This window comes from Macaca fascicularis, chromosome 17 (genome assembly GCF_037993035.2).
Source record: "Macaca fascicularis isolate 582-1 chromosome 17, T2T-MFA8v1.1".
Classification (NCBI taxonomy): Eukaryota; Metazoa; Chordata; class Mammalia; order Primates; family Cercopithecidae; genus Macaca; species Macaca fascicularis.
Genome location: NC_088391.1, coordinates 100,431,192 through 100,443,209, shown reverse-complemented (window position 1 = coordinate 100,443,209; position 12,018 = coordinate 100,431,192). Strand labels below are relative to the sequence as shown.

The 12,018-nt window shown below is 41.1% G+C and overlaps 1 long non-coding RNA gene across 2 annotated transcripts; it reads right to left on the bottom strand.

The window, feature by feature from the left end:
• Nucleotides 1–6,012: 6,012 nt before the first annotated feature.
• On the bottom strand, nucleotides 6,013–11,044 carry LOC135968152 (uncharacterized). Of its 2 annotated transcripts, XR_010582685.2 has the most exons (3): nucleotides 9,080–11,044; nucleotides 7,489–7,595; nucleotides 6,013–7,143 (listed from the first exon to the last, which is right to left on the bottom strand). It is a non-coding gene; the product is annotated as an uncharacterized lncRNA (long non-coding RNA). The 2 variants fall into 2 exon arrangements; XR_012426775.1 differs by lacking the exon at nucleotides 9,080–11,044 and having other exon boundaries at nucleotides 7,489–9,056.
• Nucleotides 11,045–12,018: the final 974 nt, after the last annotated feature.

The following is a 12,018-nucleotide window of genomic DNA, read 5'->3' as shown; positions in this document are numbered from 1 at the left end:
TTGCCAGTCATTACGTCCTATTTCATAGATGAATGTTCTCATGGAAAAAGAATCCCCCTGTATACCTCTATCATCCATAATCCCTTCCAACACCCTGAGGACCCACTCCATGTTTCTGCATCTCAGACAGGTGCATTTGCTTCCAGAATGGAAACTATTTCTCAGGTTTACCTGTTCAGAGCTCTGACCCTGGTTATTGGCCTGGAGGTAATGCATGGAGGCGGTGGTGCAATTTGAGGAGGATGGGCACCACCTCGTAATAGATTCCCTTCTGGTGATGTTTTCACAGTGTCTAGGAAAGGGACGCCTGCTCTCCTCCGGTGAAGAGAGGGGTTCTGGAGGCAAGGAGCTCTAGGGAGCCTGAGAGTTCAAGTTGTTCAGGCTTATCCACCAAGGGTCTCCACTCCACTCCCAGGGACCCTCTGTTTCTCACCATGGCCTTGAATTTGGTATAGGATAGCTGTGTCCCTGCTGCAGATTCAGTCTGCTTTGTAGTTCAATTAAACCTGGTGCCTAATTTTCAGCACAGTCTGCTCTGAGGCTGTAGGGAGCCCAGGCTCTTTGAAGTCTTGCATGGCAGCCTTCTGGATTTCCCAGTATAATTTAGTTGACAGTTGGCAAAACTGAGTTTGCTCAATCTTTTAAGGCTCCCATATAAGTTAAACAAAATACAACCAACTCTATAAGAGTTTTAAATAACATTGCTTCTATATTGTTTAATAGTCATAGTTACAAAAAATAAACATTAAAAACCCTCACTGCTTTCCCTTCTCCTTGCTCTCAAATCAGAGGGCTGTGGGTCAGCGGAATGGCCCAGAGGTGTGGTCTCATGCCCATTCCACATAAGGGCGGTGACAGGAGAGGGGCAGCTATTCGCAAACCCTCAGCTGGAACTCAGCGACTCAGGCACATCTAAGTTCCAAAGGCAGCAGGCGAGAGCCTCAGTCAGCTTAGCCAGGGGCTTGTGTGCTTTCCTAACATCCTGAGAAAGAAAGGACGGGAGAATGGATGTCGGTGGACGCAGACGGCAGGATCTACAGCTGGAGCAAGGCTGGGAAGGAATGCTGGCAGCAGGCACCTGCCATTCTGTGTCCAACAGGGGAGGGCTCTTCGACAGCTTCGGAGGGCAGTGATGCCAGTCCTGCTCAGACAGGGAGGACTCGAGGGAGTTAACAAATCGGGCTATGGACCTTTAAGATTGATGGAATCCCTTCATTTTTATCAATGTGGTCTCATTGCAAGGGAATTGGAGTTCTCTCTTTTCCATACTCAGCTCAATCTTTTGCCTGTTGACACTTCTCATCTTCTCTCAGGCCAATCCTCCTTTTGGGTTATAGCAGAATCTCATAATCATTTTTCTTCCATTCTACCAAATTGCCTGTGCAAGATAGAGTACCTGTTCCAAAGACCTCAGACAAAGAACAATAGCTTAAAAATATTTATACTTGAGTCAATTTTTAAAATAAATGTGAAGCCAGGCATTTCCAGGAACCCTCTTAGCCCAGTCATACTGGGTAGCAACAGACCGAGCCAAATGCTGGAAGCAGGGTATGGATGGATGGAGGGGCTGCTGGAACCCACAGGCACAGTCAGACCAGACATCCAGTGGCTTTCCGCAGGGGACATCTGTCAGGTGCTTTGGAAGGATGCAAACGACAAGCCACATCTGTGGACCGGGGGGCGTCTGTGAGGCAGGATCTTCTGTGGTCTGGTTCTGGATCTGATTACATCCTGCCCTCAAAGAGGATGGATCATTCTCTAAAACCCAAGCTTGCCTGGAGCCAAACTCAGTGCCTTCGAGAGCTTAGGGCTAATGGTAGCCTCAGGCTACCCAGAACTGCCTCCTCCTGTCCTTCCTGGTAAACATCTTCACTCAGAGCTTCTCCACAGAGGACGGCAGGGAAAGGCACTAAGCAAGAACCTAATGCTCTGGGTCCTCGGTACATCATAAAACCATGATTGCGCAGACTCTTATGTCTATGTCCGATTCGACTGTAAGATGGCTGAGGGCAGAGGCCAGGGGTTGCTCTCACACTCCTCCCTCCTCCAGGACGGGGCACAAAGTGCCGCACACAGGAGGCTTGCTGCCACTCTCTTTGCTTAGCTAACAATGGGAACACGACAGGAGTGAGTTTTGGGCCAGATTTCCTGATTAGCAGCTGCAAATGTTCTGGAGCTGCTCCATGCCTGTGTGCACCACATCACTCCACACATACACTGTGCACTCCCAGGTATCCAGCCTCTGCACAGCCTGTTCCTTCTGCCCAGGTGGCAATTCCTTATTTCCCTCTCTTAGGACAATTCCAGGCTCCTACGTATCTGTGGCCTGATCTCAGTATAGATAGAGCTTCTCCTAGGAAGCATATTCTAAATTCTAAGCCCCAGGGAAGGGCTTCTCTGATGGTCTCCCATGGCTTTTCATACCCCACTCCTAAACTAGATGTGTAATCACACAGCCACTTCTCCAGGACCTCTGACTGAAACCTTGTCAAGTCAGGGACCACATTTGTCTGCTCTCTGCGGTACTGGGCACCCACACTGTGCCTGGGCACAGCAGATGCCCCATAGATGTTTGTTGGATGAACATAAGAAATATGACGGCTACCACTTAGTGAGTGCTTATCAAGTGTCAAGTTCTGTGCCGGCCTCTCCACATAAAGCATCCCAATGTTTAAAACAGTCTTGTTAGGTAGACATTACCATGACATATGTAAAGACAAGAAGAACAAAGCCCAGAGAGATTTTAAAACTTTTCCAGAGTCACATGCCCAAGAAATAGTAGAGATGCAATTTTGACCTTGGTCCTTTGAAAAAGAAGTGTGTTCCTTCCACCACTGGTGACTATGTAAGCTATGGAGCCAGTAGCCAGAGCAACTCATCCCTGCTGCTTTTTGAGAGATGGGCTTAAGTAACCTCCTTCCCTTGTGGTCCACACTGATGTTTCCAAAACAGCAGACATGAATTTCAAGAAGGCACAACTCAAGTCTTATTTCCGCATGAACTGTTTTCCTTTGCATATTCATAATTTATTTTTCACGACTCGTGGTTTTGCAATTGATTGTATACTGTCTTAATTCACTGCACACTCATTTCTTATTTACATAGGGCATATCCTCGAAGAGCATTTAAATGAATGAGCCTTGCACTTCTCCTGTTCTTACATGAGCCCCAGGTGCTCAGATGGCTGTGGTTGTCAGGAGGAGACAGAGTGGGGTGTAGAATCATCAAACACAACCGTTTGCGGGACAGGGCATCCAACTTTCTCTCATGCCACAGTCAGGACCTCACATTTAAATGCTTCTATCAAAAGGACAAGAGCAATTGATTCTATTTTTCTTCTTCTTCAGACCACGGAATATACTTTGGAATCAAGAAAGTGGTCCCCCAAGCATATCTCAAAGCCAGAAATGGGCTTCTGTGCCTTGAGTTTGTTGGTGTTTCAGATAACTGGGTGCGGCCTGCAGCGGAAAGAGTGCTCCCTTCAGGGGAACGGACAGCCAGGATGGTCTCAGGACGCCTTGACTTTCCTAATGAGGTGCCCAGGCCATCGTGGATGCCAACTGAGGGGTAAGGCAGGTGTTGGCCCACACCTGTCCGTGCCAGACTCCTGGGGTCCATGGAAATCCCTCTAGAACCGTCCCTGGCTATGCAGTCTCAGTCTTGCGCTTAGAAGCAGATCGTCACTAGAGCATAATGAACTCTGAACCACAGGAACTTTTGGAGCTCAGGAGATGCAGAGGCTGTGGCCCTGGCCCTCAGAGACAGCAGACGGTGTCTTTGGGAGGCTGGGGAGGGGACTCCTCACACACTGTGCCAGCCCGCTTCTTTGCACCGTGTCAGGAGCTCCACCTGGGCTCTTGCAGGAGTTGCAAATTTGGTCTGCAAAAGGTCAGAGAGTCAATATGTTGGGATTCGTGGACCATATGGTTTTTGTCAGAACCACTCAACAGGTGGGTTGGAGCCAGGATTCTAACTCAGGTTTATTTGACTCTGAATCCCCTGAGTTATTCCCTGTGGTTACCCGGATAAAATAGTGACTGTTCACACCTTATACACCATATATGCCAGACATTGTAAGCACGCTTCAAAAAATTAACTTATGTGATCCTCAATGATTTAAATCTATTTGAACCTCTCCATGAGATAGGAATTGGCCTTATCTTCATTTTACAAATGAGGAAACTGAGGCATGAGAGTTTAAGTAACTTTCCTGAGGACACACAGCTAACAGTGGTGGTGCTGGGATGTGAACCCTGGCAGATCACCTAGAAAGTCTGGGCCCCTATCCACTACACTAAAACAGAGGTGAATCAGATGTCCATAATAAAAGACACTGTATAATTGAATGCATAGCTTGGTGACCAGGACTCAAAGCGACTTCAGAGTTTACAGGGGAGTCTATCTGGAACAGGCCCAAAGTACCCCCCTAGCCCCATAAGAGGAGGACAGATATGACAGAGGAGGGCAGGAGAGGACAGTGCCAGTGCCTGTGGAACCAGACAATTTGCTCCTTGTCCAGACACTTTGCATCTAACCCATAACCAAAATTTATCGGGCACTTACAATGTGCCTTACTCCATTAAGCACTTTCATTTCTGTAAAAGACAAATTAATCTGTTTTACTACATAGATAATCGAGAATATTAAAACTAAACAAGGCTTTAAAAATCACCTAGAGAGTTCCAGCTCAGAGCAGGGGCCAGAGTTACAATCTGAAGACCAGGCTGTGGAGGCTGCACCACCAATTGCAGGGAGGCTTGGCAGGTGGGATTTCTCTTGCTCAGGTGGCAGACAATCCAACTTAAACTGGCCTACACCAAAAAAAAAAAAAAAAAAAAAAAGAGACACGTTGGCCACATGCTGAAAGGTCTGGCGGTGAACTCAATACGCTTATACACAATGGTGCGATCTGGGCTCACTGCAACCTCCGCCTCCCAGGTTCAAGCAATTCTCCCGCCTCAGCCTCCCTAGTAGCTGGGACGACAGGCATGTGCCACCAAGTCTGGCTAAATTTTTTTTGGTGTGTATTTTTAGTAGAGATGGGGTTTCACCATGTTGGTCAGGCTGGTTTTGAACTCCTGACATTAGGTGATCCACCCGCCTTGGCCTCCCAAAGTGCTGGGATTTCACGTGTGAGCCACTGTGCCTGGCCAGCAACTCATTTTTAAAGAAATTACAATCAATAACCAACCCTATAATGTACTGGGCATTTGGGTGATGAGAAAATTGAGACACACAGAGGACAAGCTGCTGGCCAGGGTGATTTAATAGAGAGGAAAACCACTGTTTTCAGGACGCCAGCACCCATTCCCACCTTGTGAGGACACTGACTTTTGCTTCGAGGGAATGGCTCTGACACCACAATTTGAAAAGCATCCTATAATTCATTGCTAAGTCCCGTGACAAAGACTCAAAATGGCCTGGAGAGGATGAATCCACCCCAGCACCAGGGATGGCTTGTGTCCTAGACCCATCGAACAAGTGCAGGACCTCTGTCAGCTGGTCAGAGACAGCGAGTCAGCTCCAGACCTTCTGACTGAGGTACTGGGGTAATATTTTCTGATTCTCTCTCTCTCTGTTCAGCTGGTGGTTAAGAAGCAATAGAGCTCAAGCATCCAGGGCCACTGTTGGAGGCTGGGAGAGGGTGCAGCAGAGTCACAGATGTGGGTAAGAAATGGAGTCAGAGAGCCCAGATTTCAGGGGCCCCGGCTTGCGCTGTATAGTGTTTCACTTTGTGAATATATTCTAACTTATTGTCCTTCTATTTTTGATGGCTATTTAGCTTGTTTCCAGTCCTTTCAAAACTACTATTGAAATAGTGCCAGGAATATTTTTGTACATATTCTTTGGTAGAAATAAGTACCCACTTACGCTGGGTATTTACTAATGCCTACAGAAGAATTTAAATCATGACAACTTTATGAATAACAAAGTTTGCCAAAATATTATTTATAATTGAAAAAAATAATAAAGATCAACAGGGAAATGATAGGTCATTAAATACACAACCTTGGGAAGAAGGGTTTTGATTTTTATTTTCACCATTTACTAAAAGAAAAGCATTAAATACATAAGGACATAATAAATTCTAAGAAAGCGTAAGCAACAGCGGACAAGGAAGAAATTTCTAAGTGTGAAAATATATTAAGTAAATCACAATGGAAAAATTTTGAGTACATAGCAACTTTAAACTTATGTGGGCCAACACACATAATTAACCAAATTATAACTTATCTAATAATTCAGAAAAATATTTATAACAAATACATCACAAAGGTTTAATAAACTTCCTATAATCTAAGTTCACATACATTGGTGATAAAGATATTACCAACCCAAGAAAAGTTAGCAAAACTGTAGAAATGGATTTACACCTGTGCTTAATAATGAAAACACTTCAACATTTCTAGTAATCAAAGGAGAGAGGACTGAAACATAGGGACATAATTTTGCACTATTACAAGGTACAAATATTTAACGCTATTAAAACAGCGCTGAAGAGAATGGGAAAAAAGAGGCATGGTTATATGCTGTTGGGCTAACTTCTGCAGAAAGCAACTCAGCATTACGCATATGAAGCTTAAAAACATGCAGAGCTTCTGAATCAGTATTTCTACACTGAGAAATCTGTTCTTCCCAGGAATAATGCAAAACACAAACAAAAAAAATGTATACCACATTCATCAAACCAGCATTTATCATTGAAAGAAATAAGAGAAAAAAAAAGGCAATACCTAACAATAAAAAAGTAGAGAAAAACGACTATTGACCGTGTGATGGAATGTGATGCAACCATTAAACGATGGTGGTCATTAGGTTATGCAGAGCAAGGTCAAGTGGCCAGGTGGCATGAGCATCACCACTCCTGCAGCAGCCTGAACAGGTCCACTGGGCAGAACAGACCCAGGACGACAGGCCCGTAGTACAGGACCCCACTGTCCATCACACCCCACCCCGCGCAGTAGCAGCAGTCCAGCTGGTGCAGATGTTTGTTGCCTGGAGAGACAGTCTGATCCCTGAACTGCAACCTTCAAACTGTGAGACTGGGGAGTGTCACTGGGGTGTCTTCAGGACCTTGGATAACTCCAGTGAGGCTGTAAGATTAGAGATGGCACCGGGAGACAGTGGGAGACGGTTGTCCACCTGCAATTGAAATAAGGACATTTCTCATGGCTTCACAGGGAGTGAAGGTGTCTGTGGGCTCGTCAAGTTGAGTAAGAAAGATAGATGTGGAGAAGGGGCACAGACTAGGGGAGAGAAAAGCTGGAAATACCAACTCATAACCCCTTAGAGACAAATGTATGTGTTTGTATATTGAACCAGACACAGCGAGGGGCTAGGCATTCTTCTTTGGCAGATAGGAGAATGTAAAGCAATAGGAAGGGCAGTTACCATCCCTGTGATCCTATCTTTAACTTCATATTGTGCTGAGCTAATGGACATGTTCTATGTTTCAAAGAAAGAGAAAAAGAAAAGGAATCATGTTACCTAACTCACTGTTGAGATGAAAAGGGAGTGTATGGTGGGCAACTGGGAGGAGTCAGTTTCTTTGCTGCTTCCCTTTGCTTCAACCAAGATGTTTTTATGGCTTTATTCTGTAAGGTAAAGTTTTTAAGAAGTTAAATGAGTGGCAAAAATCAAGCAGAATTTGTAGCGATTGTATAGGTTCTTTCAAAGATGGGCATGGTGGCGATAACATTTATATCGTGATTTCATGCATATTATCCTTTTTGTTCTTTGCATGAACTTTACTATGATTCTGATGTCACAGGTGAGTAACTAAATGTTCGGGAATGTTATCTGCCACAGGATCAGGGCAGCCACACTGTACACAGCCAGGGAGCCCTGTTCAGAGTGTTGTATTTGTGGGTGGTGCTCCTGAAGTTGCGTGTGGCTTTAGGTGGCAGTCCTGACCAGCCAGAAGTAAATGGCAAAAGGTGCCTCTCAAAACTACGTTCTTTGTCGTCTCTCCCAGGCTGTCACATTACAGAAATCTGCTAGTTAAGGAAAGGAGGATTTCTCTTCTCTCCTTTGTTTTCCCATACTACAAAATATAATTCATACTGCAAACAAGTTTCCCTTTCTACATGATTTATTGAGGAAATAAGTCATCCTTTTAGGGTTCAATGTCTTCAAATTTTTAAGCAGCTTCTTTGGAATGTATTTTATTTGGTATTGCTATCTATTGCTGTGACACTGTATTCACATAAAATGTCATTTAAAGACTATATATAAAATAGTTACATGTTCTTTCTAGTACAAAAACAAAGAATGAACATAAAAAAAAGGTTTTTAGATAGAATTCAAAAAATATTGAAAGCCTCTGGTTTTCCCTCTTGGGCAAAACTTCTAGTCTTGATACCCTGAAAAAATCTCTGCTGTAAAATACCTCTATAGTATAAAATAAAATAAAAATCCGCATCCTTTTAAGTTCATAATGACCTTGCAAGAATGTAGGAGAAATCCCAGGGGACGAAACAAAAGGAGGCAGGCACGCAAGGAATGATGGCTCTGGGGGAACCTGGTAACGTCCCCACACCTTGTGCTGTGGTTTCAGTAGCCGTAAAAGGCAGAAGACAACGTGGAGGGCTCTTGGAAGGGGAGAGTCTCCCTAGACCTTCTCATGCAGCCAGAAACTCCAAGAGCCATGCTGAGTGAAAGGACAAACACATACACAAGTCCCTGCCCTTCAAAGGGAGAGATGGCGACTTCAATATCATCTAGGCACAAAGGTTGAAAGTCAGCGAACAAAGCAACAGATGATGACTCAGTCACACAGCTCCACAGCCAGATGCTGGAACGATCAGACGCTGAGCCCTTCTCTCAAGGTCATTTTTTAGGGGAACCCAAAGTTAAAGAATGACCAGGTTAAATCTATTCCAGAAATGTACATTTTGGTTTAACATTGAAAAATCAATTAATGTAGTTAGCCATACTTAGAAATCAAACTAGAAAGGCCTAAGATCACCTCAGGAGGCACCAAAACATATTTGATTAATTTTTATATTCATTCAGCTTAAAATCCTTGGCATAATGGGCTAGAGGATAACTTCTTTAAACTGAAAAAAATTGAACCTACCAAAATCTTAGAGCAAACATGGTACCAAATGGTAGAATCTGGAACATTCCCTTTCAAAAAGGATTAAGACAAGGTTGCTTTTACACCATACATTGGGGGCTCTAGCCACTTCAATAAGATGAGAAAATCTGTAAGCAACACACAAAATGGTATTATTTGTGTATTATATTTATAAAATATTTCCTTCCAAACATCTTTAAAGCATTAAAATTAATATGAGGGTTTAACAAAATTATCAGATATAAGATAAATTAAAATTTGATTTTATTTCTATACCCAAGCAACAAAGAGAAAATGTAGTTTTGAAAAATGGGTACCTTTTACAAGAGTAACAAAATATATAAGGTGTTAGATTTATCTAGCAAAATATTTTAAAGATCTTTATGGGGAACATTATAAAACTTTATAAAAAGACAGTTTACAATTCACTAAAGAAATAGGGAAATGTGCCACATTCCTAGCTAGGAGAACTCAATACCTTAAAGATGTCCAATCTTTCTAATATTATCTCAGTCCTAACAAGGTTTATTAAACTTGTCAAACTGATACTAAATCATAAGGAAAAGAGTTACAAATATCCAAGACATTCCTGAAGGAAAGTGAGGAACTAGGTGAAGGAAATGGTCTACCAGAAACTGAGATTTGTTAATAAAATATAGTAATTAAGACAGTGAGGTATTGGCATAAGAAGAAGCAAAAGGAACATCAGGGGAAAAGAACAGAGGGCACAGAGGCTGACTCATGCAAACCTAGATACTTGCTATATCCGAGAAGCGCTATTCAGACCACTGGGAAAAAGTCAAATATTTAAAACATGCTTCAGAAACAGTTAAAAAAAAAAACTGAAACTGAGCCACTATCAGACACCATGCACAATCATATAATGCAGGTGAATTAAAGCTAAAAAAAGAGAGAGAAAGAAAATACAGGAGTAAATATATGAAAATTTGGCGATAGAGAAAAAACTTAAAACAAAATGAAAAACAAAACTCAAAAGGGAAACTTGATAAACTTCACTCAGTTAAAATTTAAAATTGATGTTCATTCAAAAGAAAACATAAGTAAACAAAAAGCCAGTAATAAATTTGACAAATCGATTTTTATAAAAGATTAACACACGGCATATGTAAACAATGCCTACAATCCAATGGGAAAAATTATGAAAGACAATGATACCCTGTTGGTGGAATTTTCAATTTGTACACTCACTTTAGAAAATGATTTTTATTATGCATTAAAATTAAAGGTGGGCAGAATTAACACTGGCAATTCTATTCCTCTGTCCAAAACAGTGCGCCTAAGAATATATATGTATGCATAAATGTTAAAAGGCACTTTAATTGTTAAAAGGTATGTAACTGTGAAACATACTTTTTAAAAAAACAAATAATGTTCAAATAGAAATTTAAAAAAAACAACTACAAATAACCTAAATTTCTATTGGCAGAAGTGAAAAACAGTTATATATTTATTATAACCGAAAAACATAAACTATGACTTCAGACATCGTAATACATTTCTCTCAAAAACATAAGAATGGACAGAAAGAGGACTTGTGACCACCAGAGGTGAAGGCAGGGGAACACAAAAGTGACTGCTGTGGGTACAAAGTCTCTTGAGGTTTCTTTTGGGGCGATGGAGATGTTCCAGACTTGGATTGTGATGACAATTTCACAGCCTTGTGATTATACTAAAAAATACTAAGCTGTACATTTTTATGGTACCTAAGTTGTATCTCAATATAAAACCCATAATGTTGAGCAAGTTGCAGAAGAATATTAACAGGATGATAATATTTCTATAATGCTTAAACTTAAGTACAATGCAAAATGTTTATATACATATCTGGTAAAATCATGAAGACAGTCAAAGGATAATAATCACAAAATTTCAGATCGTGATAAGGCTAATCAGTGGACTTCAAAATATTGATAATGTTCTACTTTTTAGGCTTGACTATGCCTATTTTAAAGTATTATTATTTATAATTTACATATATGTTAAATATCTTTTTGAATGTGTGTACTATATTGCACAATATAAAATCCAAAAAGTAAAAAATAAATTTCTTAAGGTAAATAAACTGAATTTCATCAAAAATTTGAGAGAAAAATTGGAAGGAGAGTAACAATAGGGTAGGTGTGAAAAATAAAAGATAATAAGTACCTAGTATATTGCTGAACCAATAAGGAATTAAAAAATATTAGGGCAAAAATATTTATGAGGGGTGGAAAGAAGTGAATAAGCTTAATAGATACTAAGAATAGAAAATTGACAGAATTTGGCAATGGATTGGGATTGGAGGTGAAAACTATTGCAAGAATGATTTCCAGGTTTCCAGCTGCACAATTGGATAGATGGTGACCTACTTATCAAGGTAAGAATCACCTCCCAAATAATCATTAGCAAGGGCAGTTAAATTTTTATTTGCAAGAAATTAGAAACACCAAAAATGAAGCAAGCAAGTATTAAGATGGTGGATAAATGAATCATGGTACAATGGTGTGGAGGAATGGTATGCAGCCATTAAAAATCATGTTTTAAGAGACTGATGACATCTTGCATTTTAGGAGCAGATTAATATCTGCACATACAGTACAGTTTCCATTCTGCAAAATAATATTAATATATATGTATATTAAAAAATGACCAAAATGTTTTAAAGTACTAGCAATGGCTGTCTCTGGGAGATGCAATTATAACTAATTTTAATTGTCTTCTATTTACTTTTGTGGAATCTAAAATGTAATTAATGTCCTACAATAAACAAGCATTAATTTAATATTATAGAATATGTGTGGCATTTCAAAATGCAACTAAAATCACCATGAGTCTCTTCAAGTCCATCTCTTTAGGACACTGATGTTACATGGAAGGCTGCAAAATCACACATCGTATAATGCATGTGCTATGAGGTAGTCTGGGAAACTGATGGGGAA